The sequence below is a fragment of the Sus scrofa genome, chromosome 18 (assembly GCF_054392235.1).
Source record: "Sus scrofa isolate SSC_HxYL_T2T_F1_AM1 chromosome 18, Sscrofa_HxYL_maternal_Yorkshire_Landrace_v2.0, whole genome shotgun sequence".
NCBI classification, from domain to species: Eukaryota; Metazoa; Chordata; class Mammalia; order Artiodactyla; family Suidae; genus Sus; species Sus scrofa.
Window position 1 is genome coordinate 23707636 of NC_139400.1, and position 24385 is coordinate 23732020.

At 47.1% G+C, this 24385-nt stretch overlaps 1 long non-coding RNA gene across 2 annotated transcripts in view; it reads left to right on the top strand.

The window, feature by feature from the left end:
• Nucleotides 1-24385, top strand: part of LOC106506773 (uncharacterized) — a 73481-nt gene that overhangs the window by 16919 nt on the left and 32177 nt on the right. For both annotated transcript variants that reach the window (XR_014833820.1, XR_014833821.1), the window contains exon 2: nt 20971-21167. This is a non-coding gene — a long non-coding RNA (uncharacterized LOC106506773). The remainder of the gene's footprint in view (nt 1-20970; nt 21168-24385) is intronic.

The window sequence follows — 24385 nt, forward strand, 5'->3', positions numbered from 1 at the left end:
TCTTCTCCTGACTCTTGGGGGCTTAACCAACCATCAATAAAGTAAGAGGCTGGTGAAGAAATAGGCCTACCTTGATCCGTCCTCCTACTTCAAGTGGCTAGCCACAGCCTCTACAGAACAGGAAGTAGACAGAAAACTCTTAGAACAGTCTCTATAAGGCATCTAGTCTATAGTTAAGGTAAGTTAACGTGCAGGATATGTTGCAAGGATCTAATGTGTTGCCTGATACCTAATAGGTGCTCACTAAACATTTTTTTCAAACAAATAGCTGAGTAGGTTAATTGGATTTGCATCCGATCAGTTTTTTTTTTTTTTTTTTCTCTCTCATGATGAAAACAAACCTGTGTTGAATCCCAGCAGTACTTTGTGACTTTGGGAAAATTAGCGTCTCCAAGATGTGTTTTCTCTTCCCAAAAGTGGAGATGATAGGACGATGGTGATGATGCTCATGGCCCACAGGGTTGTTGGAACGACCAAATAGGATAACGTATAAAAACTTCCTATAAGTCATCATCATAATAATGCTATGATAATAATGACAATAAACCTGAAGTGTGCTCTCCACCCTCTTTCCATGATGGATGGATTTGACTGGAGCGTTTTTGGCCACTCCTATTCAAGATCCTAAGAACAGCAGACCACTTGGGTTATAGTTGATTGTGAGTTTTCCCCAAGCCCTCTGTGGCTAGAATTTTAGTTCTGTCATCAGTCATCTGGTAAACCAAGTCAGTGTCTATTTCCTAGCTCTATGTTCCAGTTTTTACTGAAGGAGAGAAACCTAGGAATAGAATAAATCTTGGATTTGTTCGTTTGTTTAAGATTTAATTATTGTTTTTAGGTAGGCAACATATTGGATCAAATATCAAAATGAATAAAAAGTTCTACATTGAGCAGACTCATTCTCACCTTTCTTCTCGCTCATTCCATTCTTCAGCTTCTGGCCTTCTTTAAGCTGTCATTTTTATTATTTTCTTACATATTTGGTTTTATCCTTTCCATATACAAAAAGTAGCATAATTTATAAAGTGCTCTGAACCCTTGCTTTTATCACTGAACAATATAGCCTAGGGTTCTTCTATATTAGAACATACAGAATTTTTGGATTTATTATTATTATTATCCTATAATAATACATGGGATCCCACTCTGGTGGTATCATGATTTATTTAACCCTTAGTGTACCATTTATGGTACAGTTACGCTGTTTCCAATCTTTGGCTATTACAAACAATACTGAAACAAATAATTTTGTGCTTGGGTATTTCACATGTGTGCAGATAATCACAAGAATAAATGCATAGAAGTGGTTTTGCTGGCCCCAAGGGTAAATGTCCTTATCATTTTGATAGATATTGGTCTCTCATATATGGTCTCTATATGAATTCCACCATTTTCTACTCCCAGTGGTAATACCTATGAGTGTGATCCAAGCATGTTTAAAGCAATTTAACAAAGGATAAGTGAAGATAAATAACAAAAGGAAGCAGGGTTGCGGGTAGAGAGCATTGGCACATTGTGGGCTAAAATTGCATTATTTATTAGAAACTGGCAAATTGTGTGTGGATTGCACAGAGGCGAGGAGATGCGATTTACAGTGCAAGCAGCCCTTACCGCCCCTTACCGCCCCTTACCGCCCCTGTGCATGGTACAACACAGCCTGCAAAGCCCTCTGTATATCTTCTCTCAGTTTGGCCTTCATGGCGTCACCATGAAGTATATGAGGCTGATAAAATGGATTATGCCTATTTACGGAAAGGTCAAGTGAAACAGCTGGATCCCGGCAGCTCTGCGACATTAAGTCCAGTCTCTAATTTCAGATCCCAGACTCTTTCTCGGAAGAAAATCCCGGTGAAAGCCAAACACTCCTCCCATCACTAGTTTCCTGTCCCCCCACTGCCACCCCTGAGCACCTCCTCATCCACCTACCCAGTCATTCTCCTTCCCACCCTACATGTCATTTTTTTCTCTGGACCCCCAGCCCCATTAAGGGTGGTGAAGCAGACCCTTCGATGGCTAGGTGCCATCCCCTGGCACCTGGTTTCCTCTGACTTTGGTGCCACCTGGAGGGCCGTTCTGGTGCACACTGCCTCCACCATTCTTTCTTTCAACGCTGCCACAGCTCTTTACTTTTCTGCCTCCAGGCATCTTCTGAAGCCACAGGATCTCACTCAGCCTGGAGATGCAGGTGAAGAGGCAGCAAAACTCTTGTGAGGGATCCTCAACTCGCTGGGCCGGCAGGTGGTGGGTCAGTGCCCTGGCTGCCATGCTCTGGAGGGACATCTGAGGCACATTCCACATGGTTCCCCGGGGACCTCCAGCAGAACTGAGCCCCAGTCGTCCGCATGTGTAATCAGCTCTCCCTCTTCACCTCAGCCTCTCTACCCTCCTTCTCCTGCTTCCTGGGGTCCCCTCCCCAAAGACCACCCACACCAGGTCCTGGTCCAGGTTCTGCTTTCAAGACACTTTCGTCCAAGTCAAGACACTTTCGTCAAGGCAGGTGGGATCACATCTCCACACCCATCACATGCACAAATTAATAATCTGGTGAGTTTTTTGGGGTGGGAGGTGGGTAGAGGGAGCCTTAGATGCTGTGCACCATCCTTGGACAGGGAAATGCATGACCAGGAGTCAGGTAAGCTGACTTGGTTTTGCTTACAAATCGTTGCTTGATCTTGGGCACATCTCTTAGCCACTCTGAGCCTGTTTCCTTGGATGAAGAATGGAAATAGCAAATATTTCTGCTGCTTCATAGGGTTGATAGTTGTTCAGGTCCCTTTTAACCTCTATGGCAGTTCAGTGTTTTCTCTTTGCAAACCCCACTCCACTCCTGGGGGAGAGCAGCTGACTGCGTCAGAACTCACTCCTGGACCCTGAGTTGGAGGGAGCCGTGTCTTAGGAGCAGGAGGAGCAAAAGTGCTAACATTCTTACTTTCTAAGTGGAGTGGCTTCTCTTTGCAGCAGTCTTGGTGTCTTAAAACTGTTCTCACCTTGGATTTTCTTGGTTATTCTTTTTTAAGCTGGCTTCATTGTGTTCTCTCCTCCTGTCCTGTTGCAATAAGACCCCGGGGCTGCCCCATGGAGAGGAGGCACCATGGGCGATGGGGGCCCGATCTGCTCTGGTCCCCGGGAAGAAGGGCTCTAAGTGCAACTCTGATGGTTAAGACCAAGGCGTGCACCTTAGGGAAAGGGGGCAGGGACACCCTTCAGCTGAACCTGAATGAGGCCAAACGCTCACGGTACTGATGGAGTCACGAGCAGTCACTCCTGGCCTGGGCCAGCTCACCAGAGACAAGGGGGCCAAGGCCATCAAGGATGCATATCACACGCAGGCTTGCTCCCTGCAAGGGAGACCTCCCCCTTAGGGAACTCGGGACCCCAGTTACTTACCCCTCCCTCAGCGACACACTTAACTGTGAGAATTAGATGAGATAAAGTGCAACAGGGCAGAAAGTGGTGCAAATACTATTACGGAACCAAATCGAGGAGTCCATGGAGCTGTGGTCCATGGCCAGCGTGTTCTGCTGCCCCAGTTCCGTAACCTTCTCCTTTCCCTCACTGGTGCCCCCCATGAGACCCGCCGAGGGGAAGGGCTCAACCATGTTTGTGTCCTAACACACGGAAGCTTGTGAAATATCTACTGTTTTTAATATCTGCGTGTGGTGTTCAGGTGAGCCCCGTAGTAACCCCATTGTCTTACTGTCCCTGTGACCTTGAGAGACCGTGGTGTCTCAGCTGGAGGACCTAGCCGTGGGTGGAAGCCCAGCCCCAATCCAGGGCGAGCAGCCCACTGATGGGGTTGTTGGAACCGTGGGCATCTGGGAAGTCCAGGGGCTTTATTTAACCATCAAATTTTGAGGAGTTTCTTCAAAATCTGGGTCTGCCCTTGAGAGTGTAGAATGAGTGAACGTCATTGGCCGTGTGTGTGTGATGGGGTGGGGTTTGGGGAGGGGAGCTGAGAACTGCTCTCTCGGGAAAGGCTCTTTGGGTGGCCTCTCTGCTATTTGGCTTGCTTGACTTCCAGAGGCTGAGAGCGAACAGCTGAGGTTGCTCCAACTAGAAAACTAATGTGCAACAGCCATCAGTGGGAGAGAGTTTGTCCCTCTCTGAGTCCAAGGTCCTGGGTGGGCTGTCCTGGTGGGCGGGCAGCTCTGTTGTCTGTATTTCCTCCCTTCTTGTTGCCCCAACACCCCCTAAGGTCTTGGGCCTGGCTGGCCAGAGCTGGGTCACCACCTGCATTCCAGCTTGCAGAAGTTTAGGAAAAGCAGTGTTTTAAAGCAACTGTGGCATATGTGGGGGGGGCGGGGCACCACATTGCTTTTTACCACATCCACCCCCAGCCAATTACTCTCCGCTCCCTTCTCCTTGGTAATTCCACCAAGGGCCAGTGCCGTTGGTTCAGGAACAGCAGGAACTCAGAGTACTAGGGGGTGGATATATTACAAATGCGGAATGTAGCAGTCACCGGGACCAGCTGTTCTCCATGTGCCAGTGAGAAGAGCATACAAAGCATAGACTTAAAATTCAGTGCAGAGACACACAATTGATAGAAGAAGGGCTTGTTTTATTGGAGGGGTTAAAACGTGCAAGCTGGGGTACTGAAAAAGACTGTCGAGTCATCGTTCCTGCAGGCTCTTTGAGAACGCCATTGTTAGGGATCATTTCCTCCTGGAAACCAGAGGCTGAACAAGGTGACCCCTTGATCTTCCTCCGGATTTATGATTTTTATTATTCTGGTCTCTCACTGGCCTGTCATCCTCCCATTCCCCACCCCCACCTCCAAAATCAACTTAAAAATAATCTGCGTTAAAAAAAGAAAAGAAAAGAAAAGAAAAGAAATGCTACCTGAGGGGAAAAATCAATTCTTAGGTAATTCTACTTTCTTGTTAGGGGATTGTCTTCCTTTTATTGTTCTGATTCAGACCATTTGCATGGAAACTGAATCACCATCCATCGTGTGTGCTGTTTCTCTTTGTGTTTGTGTCCTTGTCTGCTCTGTGACGTGACAGTCAGTTGCTGTGCAGATGTCTGCATGTCTCAAGAACAGAATTTCATCATTTCAGGTGCAAGATGACTCGCTCCATCCTCGGCTGATAGTTTCTGTGATAGTTTTGGCTCTTCAGCTGCTCTTGTAAGAGCAAGAAAGATCTCCTGTTGAGAAGAATTCTTCTGAGTAATATTTTTAGAACTTATTTAATTCTTATTCTCAACTCGCAGATATGGTGCCCATCTAAAGTCACTGTCACTTTAGAGTTGTGGCAATTGCAAATGTCGACAGAAGAACATCTCCTGCTTCGCAGGCTTGCAGAAAATAAGATGATGATATGTGCTCTTGAACAACACAGCTCAGAGTCCTCAGGGCTGTGAGTGAGCTGATGTCTGGCAGAAGCCCAGAAGGTAACTTGTTTCAAGGCTCTGGGTTGATCCCTGTCTCTTGCCAAACATATTCTTTCAATCAGCTAACATTTTATAATTAAAAATCCCTTCCTTGGTCCCCTGCTAAAAGGCAAAAGCTGCCTTTGAACCCCTATCCCCATCCAATTACCTGGAAAGGAGACAGGGAGTGAGGACTCTGGGAGGTGGTATGGGAAGGGAAATGCATGAAGCACAAAAAGAGAAAGGGGCAGCTGGGGGGATACAGGAAGCCACGTCCCTTTCTTAGAGTTTTCCTTGAAGGCAAGGAGGATGCATGGCAGAAGCTGATGGTGGCCCATCCAGCTCTCCTCTGTCCACCTGAAGTCACCTGCAGCTCAGTGGAAAGTTTCCCTACAGGATGATGGCTAACTCCCTCAAGCACCTGTTACTCCTTTCTCTTTGTTGTTCTTTTTTAATTGAAGTATAGTTGACTTACAATATTGTGTTAATTTCAGCTGTACAGCAGTGATTCAGTCATATATATATATATATACCTTCTTTTCAAATTCTTTTCCACTATGGTTTATCATAGGATATAGAATGTACTTCCATGTACTATACAGTAGGACCTTATTGTTTATCCCTCCTGCCTATAATTGTCTGCATCTGCTAATCCCAAACTCCCCGTCCTTCCTTGCCTCCCCACATCTTTGGCTACTGCAAGTCTCTTCTCCATGCCTATGAGCCTGTTTCTCTTTTGTAGATAAGTTCATTTGTGCCATATATTAGATTCCAGGTATAGGTGATATCATATGGTATTTGTCTTTCTCTTTCTGACTTCACTTAGTATGATAATCTCTAGTTGCATCCACGTTGATGCAAATGGCATTACTGCATTCTTTTTAATAGCTGAGTAGTATTCCATTGTATATATGTACCACATCTTTATCCATTCATCTGTTGATGGACATTTAAGTTCTTTCCATGTCTTGGCTGTTGTGAATAGTCTGTTACTCTTGAAGGCTTTCCCTGGCTTCATGCCGGGAGCAGATTCAGCTGACTTGTGGGGAAGCCAGAACTGCGGGGAGTTAAAGGCCCAGGAGCAACTTTCAAGCCAATAAAATAGAACTGGATAGATCAAAACCTCAGCTTCCTCATGCCTTGGTGTGAGACTGTCCCGAAGTTTTATTTATGTCCGTGCCCACTGTTCATTGTCAGACTTGATTGGAATGCTTTGACTATACTTGATAAATGCACATTCATTCTTAGCTTTACTTCTAGAAGCTAAACTGTTTGGGCCGTCATGTCTAACTTAAGGTTAAACTTTCTCATGCTTCATTCCAGGCTAAACATAAAGGGTACTTGCAGAGTTTGAATGAAATTCTCTTTACTCATTTTCAGTTGAGTATGAAGAAAGGTGACGATATGTTTAAAAATTAAAATTGTTCACTTTGTGACTAATGATCAATTCCAAGGGGAAAAAAAAAAACACCTCAGTGTTCTTTAAGTCTCTGGGAAGACCCCAGTGGGACCAAACCCCAGTCATGCAGAGAGATGACCCCTCATTCACACACGCTTTGCTGGCTTTTCCTCTTCCCATTGCGCTTTCTCACTCCCACGCCAGGCTTCCTGGGAAGACTTCCCGAATAAGCTACTTGGACCCAATGACCTGTTCAAGGTTTATGCTTGAGGGAACTCAAACCAAAACAGCATGTCTTCTCAAAGCAGTGACTACTCATTCATATCCCTCTGTGGCACCCATCACCCTACCTCACTTTCTCACAAGCCCCCAGGGAGAAACATCTGCTTCAGACACACTCTTTCCCTCGCTGTTCTCTGATGCCTGCTCAGTCCCATCCCCACATCTTCCATCATAGTCTTACCCTTCCTGGAAGAGTGTCCCAGCCTTTCTCCCTGCCTAAGTTCTGCAAGACCCAGGAGGCCAATCCTTGACATTTCTGACAGAGTGATTTGTCAATGTTGTAAATTTTTGATGACTTCATGTCATCTACTCTTTCCCCCATGACCATCTCTCTGTTGCTTCATTAGATACAAATCCATGTCCATGATCCTATCCAAAGATGCAAAAAAGAGATTCATCCTTGAGTTAACTTGATGATGAATGTCCCCTCTCTCTACCTCAAATGACAAATGCTAGTGGCAAAAAAAACAGCTGCACAGACATAGCCTGATTAAAACAAGAGGGGATGTGAAAGAGGTGTGCATGATTTTCTTGGCAGAAGCAGTAGTGACTTCTTTTCTGTCTTAATGGAAAATGGTAAATTTTACACTCTTGGAGAACAAATAGAAGTGTGACTTACGCTTTACAATTTATGTAATTGATTTCTTGGATTTTTGACAGTTCTATCATGCTTTCAACAAATATTTCTTTCCTCCCTAGGAAGTTAGTCATATGGCGTTGGGAGGGGGTGCTTCAGGGAGCCCTGATTATTTTCCTTTCTTTCAATTGCAAGGCAATTACTGCCTAAATCATTTATTTGGCACTTAGCAGAAGCCATCTTGCATTTTTAATTCCTTTTTCTACCCACAAAAGCCCAGCTTCCCCAGGCAGGCATCTTGCCTTGTACTTCTCCCAGGATCTGATAATTGCCAGTCATCTAAAAATAGAAAAATAATTTGTCCTTATTATTGATGAGAATGTTGACACTTTACTGAAATACACTATGAAATTCTCTGCCTTTCTCAAAGGAGGTGTGGGCAGAATTGGATCTCAAGGATTGCACCATGTACTGTTGTGTTTCTACCGGAATTTAGAGTTCTGCCTCCTCCTTCTTCAACCAACTCTTCTGCTCCTGGGGCACCCATCTCAAGTGCCTCCTCTTTCCACATGACAAGTCCCTTCCCAGTTCCCCGATTATAGTCTGCTGCAGGCTAGGAATCCAGTATCCCAGCTGGAGTCTGGCTTGGTGTGAAGAAGGCACCAGATGACTTCTGTGTTCAGTGGCTCCATGATGGACATATCCAGTGCTCAGAGACCTCCCCCTCACATCTCCAGGCTGGGTCTATCAGCTGGAGATGCCTCCCTCTCTACATATGTGGGGCCTTGGGTGGGTCTGGGCAGTGCTTCATCAACATTAAATGATGTAGAGAAAGGAATCATTGACATCCTAAAAGCCAGCATAAAACCCCTCTGTGCCCAGCTGTGACTCATGCAATGACACCCCTAGCCTTGGTTTTCCATGATTCCAGAACTGCAGGGGGAAGAAAAAAAAGAAAAAGACAACTCACTTTCTCAGAATTCAGATGCACCTATTGATCAACAGTAGCTTTGCTCACCTGGGACAACATTCCTCAGAGCTCCCCTCTACAGATGTTGCTCTGGCCCAAGGCCAGAAAACCTCATTCCGCACAGGCATCCTCAGGCAGCCCTCTTGCATCCACTACAGACACTAACTTCAACCTGTGACCTACTAGAGGTCATAGGGTAGCATTAAAGTTCCCGCTCCAGTGGGGAAAACAATGAAACACACAAGGCATTTTTAAATGTTTGCTATCTTTCTTTTCCAGAAATGATTTATATTAGTTGTACAGGCAACCTGTCCTTGCACATAGGAAAAGAGCCTGTCTAACTGAACAACTGATCTTGTTTGTAATTCAGGATCTTGGAAAATCTGAGCTACAACATTAGTAGGCATTCAGCACCTCAGTTTTAATGGACTTATCACAACACTTCATATACAGATACCCTCCTGCAGTGTCAAAACCCTGCCAGAAAATCTTGCTCTGGCAGAAAGAGAACCGGGAGAATTTTGGTTCTCCTTGATGGAAAATCCTGGGAAAGTTCTGTTTTCATGGATAGTTTAGGTGTTGCACATGCCCAGACAGACAGAACCTGGGAAGTCTGGGCTGCCAGCCTGCTGGTTGGTGAATGTTGGTGGGACGTTTCTGCAGCTCAGTGAAGTCAGCTAACAAATGTTCCATGTCAAGAATGGCCCAACCCAGGAGAACAATGAAAAATGGAAGTGAAACCAACAATTCCTGGAGAAAATTCAGCACCCTTCTGGCAGTCTAAAAGGATAGGCATGCATAACAGATACTTTGCAAATTCAGTGTTTGGCGAAGGTATATACTCGGAGATCCTGTAATTGCAAGACGTGTAATGTGATTGCTTTACAATGAGCATTATGTCACCTCAGATATACTTTGCGTTTTCAAAGATGAGGCCGGTGAGCTCTCGTTAGGGCTGGAGTCTTTACCCACAGTCATTTAATCTCACAACCTGCTACAGAGCTTCTGGGGTGAGCATTTTTTATTCCCATTTTATAAATGAGTCTCAAGATTGAAACAATCTAAGGTCAACCAGCTAGTAAGAACCAGGGCCGGCATTAAACCCTATGGCTTTTCCACTGAAACTACATATGCTAAGGAGAATGGTTATGTGTTTGTTTTTAATTGAAGTACAGTTGGTTTATAATGTTGCGTTAGTTTCAGCTGTACAGAAAAGTGATTCAGTTATATATATACATACACACACAGACATATGTATGTATGTATATATGTATACGTGTGTGTGTATATATATATGAATATATACTTTTTAGATTTTTTTCCTTTATAGGTTATTAAAAAATATGAGTATAGTTCCCTGTGGTATACAATAGGTCCTTGCTGGCTATCTGTTTTATATATAGTAATGTGCATGTGTTAATTCCAAACTCCTAATTTATCCCTTCCTCCTCCTTTCCCCTTTGGTAACCATAGGTTTGTTGTCTATGTCTATGGGTCTATTTCTGTTTTGTAAATAAGTTCATTTGCATCACTTTTTTTTTAAGATTCTATATATAAGCAATACCATATGATATTTGTCTTTGTCTGACTTACTTCACTTACGACGATAATCTCTGGGTCCATCCATGTTGCTTTCGATGTCATTATTTCATTCTTTTTTATGGCTGAGTAAATCTTCTATTCATTAATCAATGTCAAAGAACCTTTAGGAGTTTTCATGAGTCAGGTGTTGTATGTAGTGCTGCAATGAACACTGGGGTGCATGCATCTTTTCAAATTGTAGTTTTCTCTGGGTGTTTGCCCAGGAGTAGGATTGTAGGATCACATGGTGGCTCTATTTTCAGTCCTTTTAGGAACCTCCATAATGTCATCCATTGTGGCTGTATGGCAGATGCCTACTTGGAAACAAAGTTCCTGGTGATACAAATTCTTCTCCAGGGATAACAAAATATGTAGCCACCCAAATGCCAGAGTACCAACCAACTGGTAGAGTCAGCAGTAAATAGTGAGCACAACCATACAGGGACATACCTGCTGAATGTCTACCCCTCCTCACAGTCCGTGAATGAGATTCAGAACCCTCTGAATGATTACAGAAGAGACCATGGATGGTCATTGTGATGAAAATATTTTTTAGTTTCAAAGAATATTTTTATGACAAACAAATGTAGATTAACTATATAACATTACAAAATATTTAAAAGCACAAAACAGAAGATAAAAATTCCATGTAATTCACACACCCACACACTCCTGCGGTAGGTGAGATGTTGTCTTTTTCACATCTGTTCCCATGTCATTAAAAAAAATTCAGGAGTTCCCGTCATGGTGCAGTGGTTAATGGATCCAACTAGGAACCATGAGGTTGCGGGTTCGATCCTTGGCCTCACTCAGTGGGTTAAGGATCTGGCTTTGCTGTGAGCTGTGGTGTAGGTCACAGACGCAGCTTGGAACCTGCATTGCTGTGGCTGTGGTGTAGGCCAGTGGCTACAGTTCTGATTAGACCCCTAGCTTTGGAACCTCCATATGCCGAGGGGGCGGCCCTAGGGGAAAAAAAACAAAAAACAAAAAAAACCAAAAAAAAAAACCCCTCTGTTGCCCTTACATCAATGCCTGCTTAATATTTCATTTTAGGTCTGTAACATGATTGATTTAATCTTCCTCTTCTAGTTGCAGATTTTGAATATTTCCAAGTTTTCGCTTTTGTAAATGTTTGCTAAATATCTTTGTGCCTGAAGCTCCATTTGCCTTTAAGTTTATGTCCTTTGGAAAATTCCTAGAACTGGTAATCACCTAACATTATCAACCTGAATTCTAAACTGACTATTATTTTCTCAGTTCACCTCCTCAATGGGGGAATTTCCCTTCCACTCAGTACAGTTCCCACCAGTACCAGTGATCATCATCGCCAGTATCTCCTTTGTGTGATTTCTCACCTGGGACCTGATCACATTGCCTGGCATCCCTGCCAGCTGCTCTCCGGGGTCCCTCCACTGCCGTCACGATAGAGCCCAACCCCCTGCCTGAGGCTTATGAGGTCTTGCATGAGCTCATATTGTCTTATCTTCTCTGTCTCACCTCTTGCTATTCCATCCTTGAATCTCATGTTCTAGCAACATTACCTGACTTACCATTTCCTGAATGGAAAGGAAGGGGTCCTGGACTTTGTATATGCAGTTTCCCCTGCCTCAGCCACTTTCTTCACCCCCTCCTTAACTCCTACTAATTTCTCCAGTTCATGCTTTGGTATTCTTTTTTTTTTTTTCTTTCCCTCGCATTTTAGGGCCATCCCAGTGGCATAATGGAGGTTCCCAGACTAGGGGTTAAATCAGAGCTACAGCTGCTGGCCTACACCACAGCCACAGCAACACCAGATCTGAGCCACATCTGCTTGGATGGCGACACTGGATCCTTAACCCACTGAGCAAAGCCAGGGTTCAAACCTGCAACCTCATGGTTACTAGTCCGATTCATTTCTGCTGCGCTACAGTGGGAACTCCCTGCTTTGGTATCCTTTATTCTAGGAAATGTCTGCGACACCATACTGTGCCCCATCCTGAGACTGGGCCACCTGGCCCTCCTAATGCCACCACTGCATTGTAAAGTGTCCACCCCATCATCCATCACATTGTAGGGTCACTGACTGTCTTCCCCACTGAGTACTCAGCGCCTTGAGAACAGGGACTGTGTCATGCTGCCTGTTGGATCCTTGGTGCCTTTTGCGGGTCTGGCAAACGGTCAGCGGGGAATAGATTATCTGTTGACAAAATAGAACACGATCTATGTGGCAAGTATTTGTTTGCTACTTTGATCAAATGAATCAGAACGTAGCTGAGAGCTGGGTGGTTGTGGATCTGAAGCTGCCATTTTCTTGAAGGATTTTTTTTCTGATTAAAAAATGAAGCAGTTCAGCAGAGATGGCGAGAAAATCCAAGCCCAAATGTGTAAGGCTCTGGGGTGATAGCTGGTTGTCCGAGAAAGAATTTCAGTTCAACCTTAAAGATGCCTCAAAAAACTTTAAAATTAAAATGTATCTTTAAGAGATAGTCTAAAAGGGTACAGCTTTTTATTTATTTATTTTTTTGTTGTATATTTTAAATGTTTTCAAAACTTACTTTGTATACAATTCCACTTGCATATGCTGAAAGAGGAAAAAAATTCCTGGGGGCCATAAGCCCTTCAGGAACTAAAAGGGTACAGCTTTTTAAAAATGAGTGGGAAAACCTGGGGAGAGGAGGGGAATGCCTCTATCCCTCGTCACACAGTAAGTTTAGAGAGTAGGTCTAAGTGCCGGCCTCAGGTTGGAATTCCCATTTCCATGGATGAGCCGCGCAGGAATGGATGGATGACTCCTACTTTGAGAAGCCCCGTCACCATCTGGAGATCATAATCCCATCACGCCTGGGGAGCAGAGACCCCGGTCCCGGGAGGGGGGTATCTGCAGTCCTGCCATGTCTGCTTCCCAGATACAAGGGGAAATGTCTTCCTATGTTGATCCAACCTTTGTGAATCAGCCCCCTAACTTGTCCCGTCACTTGGCATCTGGTTGAACTTCTCGATTCCAGCACCTTCTACACCCTTCTACATGGTGACTCACTTCTCCATGATCTGCCACGCTCTTTTCATCCTTGAGCTGCTGTGTCAATACAAAGACTTTGCGGTTGGCCAGCTTCCAAGCTGCCGGAAGGCTTTATAGTGCAGCGGAAGGATACAAATTGGACATCCAATGACCTGCACGCTGACCCAAGTTTTGGTGATTAACTTGATTGTATATTTCTTTATACATCTATCTCCTTACCTGGAAATTGAGGTGTTTGGGGCCAGGCCACTTCTGAGATCCCTTCCAACTCTCATATTTTTCTAATTGGAATCCTACAAGAACCCTGTGCTTGGCGTTGCTGGGGAGTGGTTAAAGATAAAACGTGGTTTCAGTCTTTTGGCAAACTGGGGAAAAAAGACTACCTGAGTGGGCTCATATTTTCCCATTTGTGTAAATGTCAACTCCAGGATTTGTGGCCCTGCTGTTGGAGACAAAGGGAAGCCTTCAGCAATGGGTGGAATGCGGGCAGGTCCTTGAGGTAAACCATTCAGCAGAGGCCCTGGGCAAGAAACAGCCCCTGTGCCAGATCCCAGTCCTTGTGTTAATGAAATCCACCTTCCCTCAGATTCTGAGAGGCTAAGAGGGGTAGATGCTCAGGAAAGCTTGTGGGATGGGATGGGACAGGTGTATTTATGTCCAGTCCACACTACCTCCAGACTTTCTTGTTAGTCCCCATTCAGAGACTAAGTCTCTTAGGGCTTTTCTCTATGGAACCTATACTGATAATACTTTAAAAAATCGCTGTAGCATAGGTCTGGCATGCTTATAATTGCAAAAGGTGTTGCCATTAGCCCATAAAAATGGAGTCTTCCCCTCTGGCCCTTCACCTGGGAGGAAAGAGGGAGAGTGAACTGAAGCTGGTCAATCACTGAGTCTGGATGAGATGGCATAGCCCCCCCCCCCCGCCACCCCGTGACCTGTCCCTTCGCCCACCTTTCTCCCCCTCTTGGCCTCCTGTTACCCAAATGGGCCATCTGCTGCTTCCCTCATCTGATAGGTCAGCTGCCTGATGAACCATGGGGCTTTAATGGCCAAGAACTTTGCCTACCATTGCCCATGTCCACCTTTACATGAGTTCATGCCTCCTCTCCCATGTCTATGTCTAGAATTCCATGGGGGGAGGGGGAAGAGCACATAGAAAAGAAGGAAAGAAAAGGCCAGAAAGGATGTTGTGGATTGTATATCTGGCTTGGAAGTAGCCAGACTGAAATGAAACCAGTGGAAGAATATCTCTATGCCAGTCCCACTGAGTCCCATGGCCAATGTCAGACGTCAAGTCTGCCTCCTGTATGCGGCTGCTGGGGACAGCAGCACGATTCTCTCTCAATCATGTCATGTGGAGTCACTTTCTTAACTGCATTTTTCATAGGCCTTGAAAATGAATATGGACTTGACCTTATTAAATGACAGGGAACTATCACAGATTCTTAGTCAAGGGGAAAACTTGAATAGATAGCTTGCATTTGGTATCTGCCAGAATCATGGGAGGAAACAAACGGCATGTTCCAAGTGGGTACTCAAAGTTCATTAAAGAGACCAAGCAGAGTGATGTGGGTGGAGGGTAGGGAAGCCAGCAAGGCAGTGCAGAGGAGAGGAGACCAAGATGCTGATAGGACCTGGGCCAAGCTCCAGTTCTAGGAGACAGGCGGCCACTTGCTGTTAGCAGTGGTCTCTAATGGAGGAGCACAGTGTGGTGGGAATGGGAGCAGACAGGAAATGGCCCAGATCCCATCCCCCCCCCCACCCCCATCTCCTGTGAAAAACCTCCCATTGGCGAAACCCAAGGTGAGGCTCAGTGAGAGGCAAGAGAGCCCATGGATGCTGTCTGTTCACGTCAGCTTACCTGGGGCAGAGCAGGGTGTGAGGTGCTGGGTCTGTGGGGACAAACGGAGACGATCTAGTCTACATCTGTGTGGGCTGTTACGACATCTAGAGATAGAGACCTATTTTTCCAATTTCATTTGATGCTCTCGACAGCACTGTAGGATGTTCATATTTTCCCAATAAGGTAGCAGGTTCTCAGAGATCAAATCATCAACCCAACTCCTTAGAAGAGGTGGCAGCGTGAGGACATCATTACAGGACTTTGACCCCTGTTGATGTCACTCCCCACCTCTGTCTCTCTTCATACTCTATCTCCCCTTCTCCTCACCTGTCCAGGGTTGACCTCTTCTTCAGGGCTTGTTCCAACCTAGTTTGAGTGAAGTAAGTCCACTGATCCCACCCCTCCTGATGGCCGAGAGCTCTTGTGCTTCATCCACACACAGCAGAGCAACTATCCATGGACTGACTTTGTACTGTCCTGGGGTGTTGAGCTCCAGAGTCTATTTTCTTAAGACAAGATCAGCCGAAGTTTCCTTTGGACATCAACAGTACTTGGCACCTTCTACCCCTCAGCAGATGACCAATATCCTTCCCAAGTATAAATCAGCAGTGTGGGAAGGCAGTCAGAAATACACACGTGTATGAGAGTGGACATACGTGTGTCAGGCAGGAAAAGGATGGAATGTAGGGAGTCTGGCACTCCCAGTTTCACTGGGCAGACAGAAGTGAGGGGCCACCTATAGACCACTGGCTTCAAGATCAAATTACTCTAGCTGTGATTCACAGGTCAGGAAGCTGGTATTGCTGATGATGCCCCCCAAGTACCTCCCACTTCTCAGGTCCGACCCTGGGACGTGGAGTTAGAATTGAGCCCCTACATCATTCACCTCTGACTGACCTACTTCCAACAGCCCCAGCACAGGCAGAACATCTCTGCCTGCTTCTCCCCTCTGCCTGCAGGTTCAGCTCACAGGCACAATTTAGCCCAAGCTAAGTTGCTTGGACAACCCTAGCTCTGAGAAAGAGAGAGAAGGCTGTTTGGGGCCTCTCCTCCCTTACAATATGGAAGGGAGCCTAGCAGGAGATGGGATGGACTCTGGGGCCCAGCAGAGCACGTGTGGTACAGGATGGTGTGGATGCAGAGCACCTGTGTGCTGCAGTCATTCAGAAACCAAGACACTGCTATCCAGGCTGGGTATCTAGGAGTGCTAGGAGGCTCAGCGAGGCAGATTCTTTTGCAGTATTTTATATTATTTTTTAATTACTCAAAGAATTTTATTACATTTATAGTTGGACAATGACCATCACAACTCAATTTTATAGCATTTCCATCCCAAAGCCCCAGCCCATTTCCCCACGCCCAACCTGTCTTTGGAAACCATAAGTTTTTCAGAGTCTGTGAGTCAGTATCTGTTCTGCAAAGAAGTTCATTGTGTCCTTTTTAGATTCCACATGTAAGTGATAGCATATGATGTTGGTGTCTCAGGGTCTGACTAACTTCACTTAGCATGATAATTTCTGGGTCCATCCATGTTGCTGCAAATGCCATTCTTTCTTTCTTTTTAGTGGCTGAGTAATACTCCATTGTATATATGTACCACATCTTCTTTATCCACTCCTCTGTCAATGGACTGAAGTATTTATTTTATTTTATTTACTTATTTTATATTTTATTTATTTTTGTCTTTTTAGGGCCACTCCCACGGCATATAGAGGTTCCCAGGCTAGGGGTCTAATTGGAGCTGTAGCTGCCGGCCTACACCACAGCCACAACAATGCCAGATCCAAGCCGTATCTGCAATCTACACTACAGCTCACGGCAATGCAGGATCCTCGACCTGCCAAGTGAGGCCAGGGATCAAACCCACAACCTTATGGTTCCTAGTTGGATTCGTTTCTGCTGCGCCATGATGGGAACTCCTGTTTTGTTTTGTTTTCTTTTTTTTTAAATTTTATTTATCTTTTTAGGGCCACACCTATGGCACATGGAAGTTCCAGGCTAGGGATTGAATCTGAGCTGCAGCTGCTGGCCTGCACCACAGCCACAGCCAAGGCAATGCAGGATCTGAGCCAAGTCTGCGACCTACACCACAGCTCAGGCAACTCTGGATCCTTAAGCCACTGAGCGAGGCCAGGGATCAAACCCGTGTCCTCATGGATACCAGTCAGATTCATTACCACTGAGTCACAATGGGGACTGCTTGAGGTATTTTAGAATGAGCACTTTCCTTCCAATCAATGAAACCTGATGGAGGTCTTCAAGATCAGCCTTGGAGGGAAACAGCGTCAAAGATGACAACTTATAACATGAAGGGTAGGTGGAGAGGAAAGGGGAGCATCCTTCCCCTGGAGCCACCAGGGTGCAGTGGGGTGGGGTAGCAACCCATGGGCCTTTAGGTATATGAACCTGTGTCTCCTGAGCGCCAGCTGCTCATTAAAAATCCCTCTCTCCGAGCTCTGTACTACCACCCCACCGCCCATTGCGCCCCACCCCATGCTCTGGCTGCCATCTTGAACCTTTCTTGGTCAACAGCGCCCCCTAGTGTATGGTGAAAACACATTTTCTGTAGCATAGCAACAAATTAGCTAGGTTTGAAAGCAATATTTACATGAGGAAAATCTAAACTGAGACAAAGAGCAAATTAGAACTGGAACTCAAAACACTTAGCTTCTGGAAATGGGGAAAGCCCATACCTCTTCTGTTGTGCCAGGCTGACTCCAGCGATTCCTGACTTGGGGCCCGCGGTTCTCAGTGGGGGGCCGTTCTTCCCCTCCCTACCTCCAAGACATATCTGGCAATGTCTGGAGATATTTTGATTGTCACAACTCGCAAGCAGGGGCTCCTGGCACCTAATGGGTAGAGATGAAGGAAATTGCTTAAATATCCCGCCGTGCACAGGACAAGAAAGAAGTATCTGGTCAAACATGTCAGTGGCGTCTCAGTGAAGAAATGCTGCCTTCAGCAGAGAACAGGTGTTTCCCCAGGATGCTTCAGGCCGTCACCAGGCTCAAACCCTCTGTGTTGCTCACAGTTCTCTTCAAACCTGAGACACGAGAGAGAGAGAAAAAAGAAAGGGTAAAACGCCACAAACCTGAAATTCCCTGGTGGCCCAGCAGTTAAGGATTTGGTGTGGTCACTGCTGTGGCTCAGGTTTGATCCCTGGCCGGGGAACTTCTGTATGCTGAGGGCGTAGCCAAAAATAAAAACAAACAAACATTCCCCCCCACCCCAAACCTCACAGCCATTAGGGTGGCTATTATTTAAGAAAAGAAAAAAGGCATTGGCTTTTCCTAATGTCTAGGGCCACCCAGACAAACCTGTCCCCAGGAGAAGGAGGAGGAGATACTGAAATAACTTTGTAGCGGCCAAATCCAGCGAGAGACATTGCCTGCTGTCATCGGCGCTCTCGTTTCATTTACTTGTTTATCTTTAAAATTAGAAAGCCTTCATCTTTCCTTTTTTGGCCATGGAAGCTTTGCATGCTGATGGTTTTAAAAATGTCTTTTATTCCCTGACATTATAGGAAAGATGCTTTTGGAGCCATAGTTTGGTTCTAGATGACTCTCATTAAAAAAAGAAAAGAAGGAGTTCCCGTCGTGGCGCAGTGGTTAACGAATCCGACTAGGAACCATGAGGTTGCGGGTTCGGTCCCTGCCCTTGCTCAGGGGGTTAACGATCCGGCGTTGCCGTGAGCTGTGGTGTAGGTTGCAGACGCGGCTCGGATCCCGCGTTGCTGTGGCTCTAGCGTAGGCCGGTGGCTACAGCTCCGATTCGACCCCTAGCCTGGGAACCTCCATATGCCGCGGGAGCGGCCCAAGAAATAGCAACAACAACAACAACAAAAGACAAAAGACAAAAAAAAAAAAAAAAAAGAAAGAAAAGAAAAGGAAAAAGAATAACAAGCATTGGTGAGGATGTGGAACAATTGAAATCCTCACAAATGCTGGTGGGAATGTAAGATGGTGCAGCCATTGTGGAAAACAGTACGGTGGTTCCTCAAAAAATGAAATATAGGAGTTCCCGTTGTGGCTCAGTGGCTAACGAATCCGACTAGGAACCATGAGGTTGCGGGTTCGATCCCTGGCCTTGCTCAGTGGGTTAAGGATCCGGCGTTGCCGTGACCTGTGGTGTAGGTTGCAGACGCGGCTCGGATCCCGTGTTGCTATGGCTCTGGCGTAGGCCGGTGGCTCCGGCTCCGATTAGACTCCTAGCCTGGGAATCTCCATATGCCGCGGGAGCGGCCCAAGAAATAGCAAAAAGACAAATAAATAAATGAAGACTGAGATCACCAGCTTAGAGGTCAATGTTAAATAAACCACCCGTGGGAGTTCCCGCTCTGGCACAATGGGATCGGCGGCATCTCTGCCCGTGATGGACTCAGGTTTAGTCCCCAGCCCGGCAGTGGGTTAAAGGATCTGTGTAGCTGCTGGGTAGGTTGAAACTGTGGCTCAGATCTGATCCCTGGCCCAGGGACTCCATATGCCATGTGGGACAGCCAAAAAAGAAAGGAAAAAACAAAAGCCACCCTTGGGTGTACGCATGCGCGTACAAACAGACAGTGAGATACCGCAGAGAAAGGGACTGAGGTAAGTAATGTAGCCTTGTCTTAACTTAAATGGAGCTGGCACCTCCCGGGCACAGCAGAGAATCAGGAATAACCAGGAGGACTTGGCCACATGCTCATTCCTCTTTCAAGCTCCAGCCCCTTCTCTTATCTTCTTTCCCCCAGAAAGACAGACCTGCTGACTCTGCAACTGAAGCCAAAAGGCCTTCCGAGAACTCATGGTGCATTTTAGACTTTTAAGCGATGCCCTCTTGGGGAGCTGAAACTAAGGCCACAAGGCTGCCAGCTCTCCCTGCTCCCAAGATATCCAGGCTGAGCCCAGGGTAATCAAAGGCATATGCGGCCACTGTTTAGCTAATGTGTCATGCCCTGGCATAAGTCCTGGAAATCACTCTTTGGGTCTTTGCGGGTCACTGTCAGAGGATCTTGGCAAAAATATGTGTAATATAAAAGTTACTGTTTTAACCATTTTCAAATGTACAATTCAGTGGCATTAAGTACATTCACCATGTTGCGTGAGCATCACCGCTACCCATTTCCAGAACTATGTCATCTTCCCAAATAGAAACTCTACCCAGTAAACAATAACTCCCCATCCCCCACCCCCCAGCTCCCGGCAACCACAATTCTACTTTCTGTTTGATGAATTGAATTTGCCTCTTCTAGGTACCTCATGCAAGGGGAATCACACAGTGCTTGTCCTTCTGGTTTTTGGCTTATTTCGTTTAACATGTTTTCAAGCTGGATTTATACTGTGGTATCCATCAGAATTCCAGCATTCCTAAGGCTGAGGAATATTCTGCTGTGTGCAAAGACCACATCTAGTTTACACACTCTTCTGTTGATGGACATTTGGGTTGTTTCCACCTTGTGGCTATTTTGAGTAATGCCCCTGTGAACACTGGTGTGCAAGGGTCTGTCTGAGTCCCTCCTTTCAGCTCTTTGGGGAAGATGCTGGATTTCTGGATCCTATGAGGATTCTGTATTTCATTTTTTTTTTTTTTTGGTCTTTTTGCCGTTTCTTGGGCTGCTCCCGCGGCGTATGGAGGTTCCCAGGCTAGGGGTCTAATCGGAGCTATAGCTGCCAGCCTATACCACAGCCACAGCAACGGGGGATCTTAGCTGCATCTGCAACCTACACCACAGCTCACAGTAATGCCGAATCCTTAACCCACTGAGCAAGGCCAGGGATCGAACCCGCAACCTCATGGTTCCTAGTTGGATTCATTAACTACTGCACCACAACGGGAACTCCTCAGTCTTTAGAATACAGAGATGATGGGTCCAAGGTTGTAGGTTCAATTCTGATTATAAACCAGTTAACATTACACAGTGAAAACTATTTTGGGTCACAGAGTGCCCTTGCCTCTGTTGGCACAGAAATCAATGAAGGAATAAGATGACTCCAGACAGCCCTCCAGATGGGATTAAGGTGGCGGAATAGAAGGACTGGAGCTCAACCTCTCTCCTAAAAGCAACAAAATTCACAACTAAAAGCTGAGCATTCTTCACCCAAATGGACTGGAAACTTTAATAAAGATACCCTACTCCAGAAGAAAAAGAGGCCACATCAAGAGGTAGGAGGGGCGATTTCGCGATATAAACAACCCCATGCCTCCCGGGTGGGAAGCCCCACAGACTGAAAACTAACTGGGTCACAGAGAGTCACCTACAGGAGTGAGAGTTCTGAGCCACACATCAAACTCTCTCTCGTGTGGGGATCTGACACTGGGAGAAAGAGCCCCAGAGCATCTGGCACTGAAAGCCAGTGGGGCTTGTGCACAGGAACTCCACGGGACTAGGGGAAACGGAGACCCCATTCTTAAAAGGCACACACGGACTTTCACATGCACTGGGTCCCAGGGCAGAGCGAGGTCTCCATAGGAATCTGGGTCAAACCTGACCGCAGTTCTTGGAGGACATCCTGGGAAAACAGGGGTGAACGTGGCTTGTTGTGAGGGAAGGACATTGAAAGCGAAGCTCTTGGGAATATTCAGTAGCCTTTCTCTGGGGGTGGCCATTTTGGGAAAATCTGGCCCCACCAGACAGTCAGCTGCTGAGAAGCCCCAGGGCAAACAACAACCCAGGTGGGATCACAGCCCTGCCCCTCAGTAAACAGAAAGACCCCTCAGGCACACTGCTGCCTCTAATTCCATCCGGAGACTAAGCCCCACCCACCAGAGGGATTAGAATAGGCTCCACCCACCAGGGGGCAGGCATCAGCCCCTCCCATCAGGAAGCCTACAGCAAGCCCCCCATAGCGACTGAAGCCACGTGGGGGGCAGACACCACAAGTAAGAGAGGCTACACCTCTATTATCTGTAAAAAGGTCACCACACCAAAAACCTATAAAAATGAAAAGACAGAGACCTATAACTCAGATGAGGGAGAAAGGAAAAACCCCAGAAAATCAGACAAGCCCTCCACCCCGGCCACGCCCAAGCCCTCTGGGAAACAGAAGCCTTTGTAAAGCAGTTGAGTGGTGCTGAGGGATATCGGTAACAGGCAGGTGGCAGGGGCTGCCATTCGCCCAGACGATGCTACAGACTCCAGAATTACCCCATGTGCGGTATTAATCACGTCCCACCGGCTGAGGGAGCCTCAAGCAGCATGCGTTCATGGTTCTCTTTTTGAAGCTGTGGGTGATACACAGTGTACAACCCGAGATTTTCCCTCTGATTCCTTGGGGTGCCCATGGGAGCTGTCAGTAGGCGGCGAAGCTAGGAGCTGGTGAATGTGGTTCCTCAGCTGCCAGGACTGGACATACCTATGAGACCAGAGCAGCGCCTGCGGAATCCGCAGACCTCGGCAGCACTGTCTTGGCGGAGGTCTTGCCTTAGCAGTGCTAGAATGTCTGCAGCATTCTCTTCCAACAACCACAGAAAAAGCACTTTCACCGTGGAACTGGGTATAAGGTCAGAAAAGCTATGGATTTTCTAAAGCCTGGATGTAGGAGCAGTGTTACACCAGGCCACACTCTGGGGTCAAACGTGTCCCCCCTGTCCATTGCCTATTTGTGCAGGGCTAATGGCAATATGAGAAACACCAAATCTCTTAAATATCCTTGCTATCCCTCCCCACCTGCACTTCTTCCTGAATAGGATGCCTTCCCATCCACATCTCTTTGTTCAATCTTCTCTTAGTTCCTACCCAATTTTATACATATTATTTAAGCAAGTCAAAGCAAGCCATCTTAGAGTTTTTCTTCGGGAGCCTTTTATTTGCAACTCCAAAATCTGCCACCAGGGGGCGGTGGCATGTCACGTTTTTGCTATTCCGGTTCCCAGCGGGACAAAAACCTCCCACGTGTCAGGCATTGCGCCAGGCGTGATTCCTGCATGACCTCACTTAATTCTATAAGGACCCCAGGTATTGCCGCCCCCACTTTGGAAATGAGAAGACTGAAATAGAAAATAACCTGAATAACCTGTCCAAGATCACGCCACTCATCAGAGGCAGAGCTGGAGTTTTGAACCCAGTCTGGCTGCCTGAAAGTGCTTGCACTGAGCTTTGCCATCAGGGCGGAGTTCCCTGAAGAGCCTCCTTACTATGGGCCTGCCGCCTTTCCTTCTCATTGTATATGCCGCATGGTTTGCCCTCCAATCAAGACCCCGTCTTGTTTGGCTCTCACCTGGGGACTAGATTGCGGGTTTCCATGTTCTGAACCTCCTGCATAGTCTGATGTAAGTGGGACTTCCCGAGAGGGTTCAGGGCATTTGGAGGGCTTCCTGGCATGAGCTCTCAGCGTGGGGGTGAGCGCTTACTGAACTTTAACTGTGGGGGAGGGACTGCCAGACACCCGCGTGTTGTGCAAGAGATGGGAGAGGCTGTGCCTTGGGGGCTAGCCTGTCAGGGCAGCCCGAAGCCGTCTGCAGCTCAAACCCGGGGGGGGGGGGGGGGTGTGATGCCAAGATCCCCAGCCCCTCCCCCCACCCAGACTTCCCTTGGGTCCCGCAGCTCTTGTGAGCCTTGTGGGCCACGTTGGCTTAAGGAAGGGAAGGCGTCTCAGGAGGGAGGGGGGGGAGAGGGGGAGGGAAGGGCTGAGGTGTTGCAAGAAGGCAGGTGACGCGAGCAGGAGGAGAGGCCAGCGCGGGCTCGCCAAGGCCCTCCGTCTTCCCGGGGCACCAGCGGAGGGAGGTGACGGCGTCGGCGAGTAGAGGGAGGCGGGGAAGGAAGAGCCGGGCTGTGGAGGAGAGGCGCCGGGATTCCAGCTGGTCCTGAGCATGAGGAACATGGGCGCGAGACCTCTTCCCATTCGCGTCCCCAGGCTCCACGTCTTCCTTCTTGGTTCCAAGCACCGTTGCTGCCCAGGATGATCCTAAACAAGCATCACTGGTTCAACTGCGCCGTCTCCCCGGAGGAGCGGCAGAGAGGCAGCCAGCTTGGGGGGGGGGGGCCTCCCCCGAGGCTGGTGCGGGATAGTTTTCACTAAATACCTGGACAGTCACAAAAGCCCAGGAGCAAATAGAGACAGGAGCCCAGGTCTGAGCAGGATGTGGAGATCCAGGAAGTGGAAGGGGGAGCTTCGGGTTACACTGGACGGAAAGGATGGGAGGCTTTCAGAGGAGCCAGGGTATGGGAGGAGGAGTCCCTGGTCAAGGAGGCAGGAGGGGGCGGCTGATAGGAAACAGGGAGGGTCCAGCGCTGCCTGCAGGGATGCCGTTGGCCTCACTGCTGCTTAATGTGGCAGGTGGGCCTGTGGCCAGGGAGACTCCGCCATGTGTACCAGGCAGGACGGACCCCAAGAATGGAAAATTAGGCTCTGGGAGTTAGTCTCAGACAGCGGCCTCTGATC